Raw genomic sequence first — 8,092 nt, forward strand, 5'->3', positions numbered from 1 at the left:
TGTGGAGGCTCATGCTACTCTCCACGATCCACACACAACTCACCACACGCCCCATTGAGAGTGAGAACCACTAATCACCACCACGAGGAGGTTACCCCATGTGACTCTACCCTAACCGGGCCAATTTGGTTGCTTAGGAGACCTGACTGGAGTCACTCAGCACACCCTGGATTCAAACTCACAACTAAGTGCTTTAATAAAATAATAAGTGTCACTGTGGAGCGGAGGGGGGGCGGGGCCGGGCTAGAATGTCGCATGCCCGTCTAGCTCAGCCCCGCCCCCCTCCGCTCCACACTCACATTTAACCCTACAAAAATTGTCCCCTTTGACTTCCATTGTAAGTGTCTCACTGGAACACAGATTTGTGCTTTATTAAAGAAAAGGAGTTTTTTTTTAAAGGGGTATCATCATCTTGAACAGTCATTATTACATGTGATCAGCAAAACTAATCCAACAGGTGCGCCCTCCCTGTGACCGTTTATGAGTTTGGCTTTATGAAACTTTGTGAAAACCTACCAATTGGCAAGTCCATAAAGCAATTCTGTTTATTGTGATTTATGGTGGGAAATCTCTAGCAACCACAGACTCACCATCTTTATTTCGTTGAGCAAATATTGCATTGAATGTTTGGCTTCCCTTATCGTCGACTAGCTGTCGCATTTTTATAGCGTGCAAAGGGCAGATACTCTCTATTTCAAGCTGCCTCTTCACTTTTAATGCTCTTGCACATTTCAGGCTGTTATAACTGCACGTAAAACATGTTTGTAATATTCACTGGAGTAGAAAGTATGACAACTTGTCCCAGTCTCCTCTACTATATTTATTTGAAAAATAACACTGTATGATACTATGCTATTTTGAACACAACACGAGGTGTATCTTTAATTATCCTCCCTTTATAACCCTCCATTTATTGCAATTCTGTTGGTGAAAATGACCATATTTAAGTTAAACAATTTAGTGCAATAGCAGCATTATTTCTTCACTAATGACTACACAGTGAATCTCCTCTAAATCAGATTTAGCCACAGCTGGGGGACAGGGTGAGGCTTGACCCAAATACAGAGCAGGAAGAAGAAATATAATGAAGGGATGAGAGAAGACAGAGAGAGAGAGAGAGAGAGAGGGGTGGTTAAAAGAAGGTGGTTCAGATCTGTAACTTTGAGATGAACTTTATATCTGATCATTGAAAAGGAAATTAAAATAAAAAGGACTAGAACATGGCATCCAATTATAGACTAATAACAATAGTATAACTACGTCAACAACAGTTCATTGAAATTGGTTCCTATATAGATGAAGTTATATTTCAGCTGAACAAGTGCTGCTGAGAGGTGGTAAGCAGCCAGTACTAGAAAGCTTGCTTCTCACAGCCCAGTGATCTTTATTGATCGCAGGAGGTCATTAGAGAATGTAAATCAAGCAGCAATAAAGTGCCTAACAACTTGGCCATGGACACAACAGAGTACATCATCAGGCAGAACTCAGGAAAACCAAGAGTTTCAAGAATTCCACTCAGAACTCAACGCAGTCAATCCGAGCATCTTATCATGTGACTTGTTGAGCACGTTACCACGGAGACATAGCGCATGTGGAGGCTTCACGCTATTCTCCGCGGCATCCACGCACAACTCTCCACACGCCCCACCGAGAGCGAGAACCACATTATAGTGACGACAAGGATGTTACCCCATGTGACTCTACCCTCCCTAGCAACCGGGCCCATTTGGTTGCCTAGGAGACCTGGCTGGAGTCACTCAGCACACCCTAGGATTTGAACTCATGACACCAGGGGTGGTAGTCAGCGTCAATACTCGCTGAGCTACCCAGGCCCATCAAGGGTGAATATATTTAGAAATCACTCCTTTTTGTTTTTATTCACATTTTTCATACTGTCCCAACATTTTTGGTATTGGGTTGTAATATAAAAAGGTTTCTGGAAAACGAGTTTGCATAAGTGTTCCTTCATAAACCTGAGCCATCAATATTAGACCATATAGGTCATGGCAAAAGGACAAGATGTAACTTGAAATGCACTAATAATTTAGATACTGCACTAATGCCAATGCCAGCCACTTTACTGACACTGCACATTTGACTTCGCCTCAGTCTCTGAAGATGATAACTGATTTGTTATTACAGACTACTATGGATCACGTCCATGATTAACAATAAAAATAAATATATGGAAAGAACCACAACAAGGGGGTCTGCGGGTATCTCGGTGAGTATTGACGCTGACTATCACACCTGAGTTTCGCGAGTTTGAATCCAGGGCGTGCTGAGTGACTCCAGCCAGGTCTCCTTAGCAACCAAATTGGCCCGGTTGCTAGGGAGGGTAGAGTCACATGAGGTAACCTCCTCGTGGTCACTATAATGAGGTTCTCGCTCTCAGTGGGGCGTGTGGTGAGTTGTGCGTGGATGCCATGTGATAAGATGCGCGAATTGACGGTCTCAGACGCGGAGGCAACTGAGATCCGTCCTCCGCCACCCGGATTGAGGCGAGTCACTACAGCCAGGTCTCCTAAGCAACCAAATTGGTCCGGTTGCTAAGGAGAGTAGAGTCACATGGGGTAACCTCCTCGTGGTGGTGATTAGTGGTTCTCTCAATGGGACGTGTGGTGAGTTGTGTGTGGATCGTGGAGAGTAGCATGAGCCTCCACATGCTGTGAGTCTCCGTGGTGTCATGCACAACGAGTCACGTGATAAGATGCGCGGATTGACGGTCTCAGAAGCGGAGACAACTGAGACTTGTCCTCTGCCACCCGGATGGTAACCACACCACCACGAGGACCTAGTAAGTAGTGGGAATTGGGCATTCCAAACTGGGGAGAAAAGGGAATAAAGAACCCCAACAAATACAGTTAAATTATAATTACCAATCCAGTTATATAATGACAGCCAACACTGTGTACAGGGCAAGATAAAGTCCACAATTATACACAATGACAGTGGCGGATGGGCATTTAAACAAACTAATTTTAAAGTGAACTAAAAGTGTTCTTAGTTAAACTCATAATAACTAAGAAGCATTAAATGTGATGATTACTAGAGGATCAGCAAAATCCACAAACACCCACACATATGCTTATATTACAATGCGTACTGCCACCAGCACCAGCAGCTGGCAACACACAACCCAGCTTACTCTCAACCACAAACGGAAAGATTTTCTCCCACAGTCACTACAAAATCAACAAAGTGGTTTAGTCCCCATAGGAGCTGATAGTAATGGTAGACCGTGAAAAGCCTGCGATAAAATATAAATGTGTGTGCAATTCAATATCAGTGGGCTCCCGTGCATACAAAGAGTTCAAATAAAGGCACAGTGGTGTAAATCAAACATCAATCCTAAAGAAAATCTTGATCTGTAACTACAAGGATCTAGCTTTCTGATGTCATATATTGTGTCCTTCAATACAAGGAAGTGAATCAGCCACAGGGACAACAGGATGCACTTTGGTTGCCATCGTGATGGCAGGTGGGAGGAGAAGCTGAAATCCAAACACGATGTTTACATGTGAGCAAACGTGTGATTTTAGTCCCTTTAGAGCCAATAAGAAGTAGTGTGATTCAGCAGAACAACCACATGAGGAGCGCTTTGTTGTTTTGTGACCGTGGCTTAGTGGGTAGCACAGTTGTCTCACAGTAAGAAGGTCATGGATCGGATCCCGCCTCAACTGAACCTCAACTTGGGGTTTGCATGTTCCCCCTGTGTTCCTGTGGGGTTCCTCTGGGTGCTCTGGTTTCCCCCACAGTCCAAAAGACATGCAGGTTAAGTGAATTGGAGACCCTAAATTGCCTGTAGGTATGGGTGTTGCCCTGTGATGGACTGGCCACCTGTCCGGGGGTGTTTCCCTGCCTTTGGCCCAAGACAGCTGGGATAGGCCCACGACCCTACATAGGACACGCGGCAACAGAAGATGGATGGAACCAAGTGTGCCGCACAAGCCCTCAAAAGTGAAGCCAAAACGTCTCGATCGCCCCCCGGTGGCTGGTCCTAGTATGTGTCATAAACCCCGCCTCCCCATGTTATTCAACGGGACGTGAGACCAACTAAACAATTAAATTACACTTCACATATCTTTTTTCCAAAGATCACGTTGATGTCATTTCAAGTGTTTGTTTTCAAAATAAGTTTGTTTTTAGTTATTTGATGCTATAAAAACGCTGCTGTGACATCATGATTGACAGCTGTGATTGACAGGTTCTCTGACTGAAGTAGTCACTGAAGCACCAACTGACTTTTTTTCGGGATCTTCGGAGGACTGAGGAGATTGGAGCTTTAAATGTAATATCTACATTTCTATAATTAATAATTTCACACCATCATAAATCAAAAGTCAAAAGTGCAGGGGCGTGTGCTTGCGGTTGATTCAGCGTGAGTGAGGGCGGGGCCTTGATTTCGGGGCTTTACTTCCTGCTCACTACTGCGCAGGTCTGGTCCCGAAATCGCAACTGCGCAGACTCAAGTCCCAAGATGTCAGCGCCATATCGGGACACTGGTGGCTTCAGTTCTCACCAATGGGAAAGAGCGAAGGGGCGTCGGCCATCTTTTTTTACAGTCTATGGATGGAACTGTGATGCCAACTTGTTTGCATATTTTGTTGCACACACAAGAATATTTTGCCCACTACTGAAAGTGGGGAAAATTCATTCGTGGAAAATGACCCACTAATTGAAACATAAAACTTCGTAAACACCATCAATAATTCACCAAAAATGAAAGCTCCACTTTCAGAAGCCAAACGGTAAACAACGTCACATAAGATAACCCCTACAACAATAACGCTTACTGTAGAGTCAAGTGTTTCCACGGTAATCTACCAAGTCATGCGTCCATGGACAGTAACTTGGGGAGGGTGCATCCACCAATCGAGTACCCCTACTTTAGGGTGTGTTGCCGTGGAAATGAAACAGACAACCACCCTCCCCCATTGACCTCACCCTGAGGGAAAACTTTTCCCCAAGCTTTGTTCCAGAAGTCGTGAATGGATTGTCTCCAATTCATCTTAACATGAGAAATGGGATGGGTTCCCAAAGAAGCTGGCTTCAGAGGATTACAATAAAGCACATCACAATCAGTGACAAAGCAGCACAAAAGCACTTCTAGAGCCCCAAGAGTCTCTACAGAGCATAAGAATGCACGAGAGAATCTGGACAGCAGGGAAACCCAACTCGAAACACAACATTTATACAGTTCTCCCGTCAAAGCTCATCTGGCATTACACACCTATTGTGACTATGAGGGATTTCTGATGATGTAATGTTTAAAGACCATGTTCCTGCATGGCACAAGTGAGCCTGTATAGGATGCACTGAAGGCTTTTGAGCAGTGACTGTTGTATACTCTTCTTAGTAAAGTCTGAACATCATGTTCAGATGACAGAAGAGCTGACTCATGGGAATAATGTGTAATAATGTGCTCTTCAGGGATGGATGTGTCCAATGGTGTGACAGGACACACACTAAAGGCTACCAAATTAAACCTGAGTGTTTATGAGACAGAAACACAGGATGGATCGATTATACCCTAAGTAGGGCCATTCGTGTAGGGTTGAATCAATGCATTACAATAAACCCGACAGTCTCTATTGCTCTTAAACACGTCTTATAAATAATTGCTAATTGTAATGTTTAATCAAAATAAAGCAGAACATTTAAACAATGCCTAGATGAACCCATTTGGATGGTTAATAGAGTATACGCATACGAGGGCATCACTAAAGAAACAAAATCAGCATCTGGAATTACATTAGAATTAAAAGCAAAACATGATAGAAATCAGATGGACTAAACCAGCGTTAAATAACTTACCTTCTACAATCTAAGTCACATATGTTTTAGTTTTCCCCCCAAGTGCGGCAGGTGTGTATCCGAGGAAAGGTGTGTGTCGCTCTCACCGACATACTGCGCGTCCTGCGCTTCGGCGACGCTACAAGCTGCGGTATATTACAGCGCATGCGCACATGTGGTGCGCCGGTGTTGCTCCGGCGCATGAGCAGTGCACGCTGTGACAGGTGAATGTTTGGATCAGCTCATGTGTGGCGTGAGAGCTTAACTACTCTGTATACAGATATTATGGTAATAACAATATATATTTGACAGCATGTATAATGCTAGTAAATATAAATGCAATTGTTCATTTATTCATGCTAGTTCATAGTGCATTAACTAATGTTAACATAGGCTATACATCTTTTGATTTAAAAAATGTGTTAGTAATGTTGAAATTAACATGGATTAATATACTTATATATTTAGATTAATACATCCTGTAAAAGTATTATAATTGTAAGGTTCATGTTAACTGATGGAATCTTAATGTAAAGTGTTACCATATTTATGGCCATACAGCATCACTTACTGTTTGCCAGACATAATCAGGTCTACTTGGCAACCGTGGAAATGATGGTGCAAGGATATACATCAAATCTAAATTCAAACTGCAATGTTTAATTTATTCTGCCCATGTCAGACATCAAGAGTCCCATCAGCTCTTGCTGCTCAATCTAAAACATCCTGCTATAATGTCAGCACTTGGGATTTGCATACATTTGTCTTTGGGAAAAACTCGAGGAAAGGTGCCTTTTTTCCAGTCACTGAGTCAAGCTGTTCTCACATTTCTGTCTGTGTGAAATCCTCTTCATATGCTCCTGTATGCTGAATGAACTCTGTCCTGTAAATCGGGTCACACTGATATCCTGCAAACACTGTTATTACCTAAAAAAATACCTATAATGTTGAGACAATCACATCAAAAATGGCATAGGCCAATACAAAACTCACAAACACTTTGCAGAGCTCCAGTATTATTGTCAAACTGGTGATTTCAGACAGAGATGTGGAAACTGAGATCAACATGTGGACTGATTCATAAGTGTGCTCAAAAACATGGACATGCACACAGACAATAAAACAAGGGGTAACTTGTAATCGGCCAGATTTAGTGATTTGGGGGTCCTAGGCAACGTGCAGGAATGGGCCATCTTCATTGTTATTATTATTATTATTTTATTATCTACTAAGGAAAAAAGTGGTAGCTTATTCAAATCATCACACCATTTGCTTCAACCACAATCTTTAATTTATTATTATTATTATTATTATTATTATTATTATTTATTTATTTGAATGCCATAAACTTTGCAAGCTTTGTCAAATCCGATAAAAAAGTTTTAGACTAGTTCTTTCTCAGAGGTGCTCGTTGTAGCAGCCTGTAAACTTTAAACAAAACTTTATCAGATGAACCGAACATTGTAGCAGACAGCCAATCAGAATGGATTTTCTGCCAACTTTAATGGGAGAGATTAATACATAATCAGTCACATTCCTTATACTATATATTTCTTATATATATTTCTCATTTCCTGATTTGTAATTAAAAAAATTTGTAAAAAAAAAAAAACCCCACAAATACTTTGATTTCAAATAAATGTTTTTTATTATTATATTAATTGTGGTGCTTTATATAGAGAGCACTAATCTGAGTAGGCTGTTAGAGGAACTCCCAAGCTTTCCCTATGAAAGCTCATCCTATAGAAGTAAAGCATCTGGACATTCACAGACTTTTAGGGCTAAAAGAATAGTTTTTGGGGGCCCTAGGCGGTTGCCCACCTTTTGCAAAATCATCCTGGCTAAATTCATTATACACAAAGTTAAAGGTATTTATTTATTTTCATTGTTATTAGTTCATATACATTAATGAAGAAGAATTCCATCAATTTAACTCATTAGAAAGCCTTGGAATGACCTAACATTGGGTGACAGAAAGGATGACTATTTTAATAATTTGTTCTTTTATGTTCCTGTTCCTCCTTAGCCATTTTGTTGACATCAGCTTAGCTTGAGATGTTTGTCTTAAAGGGACAGTTCATCATTTACTGACCCTCATGCCGTCCCAGATGTGTGTGACTTTCTTTCTTCACCAGAACACAAATTAAGATTTTTAGAAGAATATCTCAGCTCTGTTGGTCAATACAATGCAAGTGAATGGTGACCAGAAATGGTCCAAAAAGCACATAAAGTCAGCATAAAAGTAATCCATAAGACTCCAGTGGTTTAATCCATGTCTTCAGAAGTGATATGAAAG

Source organism: Xyrauchen texanus, chromosome 11 (genome assembly GCF_025860055.1).
Source record: "Xyrauchen texanus isolate HMW12.3.18 chromosome 11, RBS_HiC_50CHRs, whole genome shotgun sequence".
NCBI lineage: Eukaryota > Metazoa > Chordata > Actinopteri > Cypriniformes > Catostomidae > Xyrauchen > Xyrauchen texanus.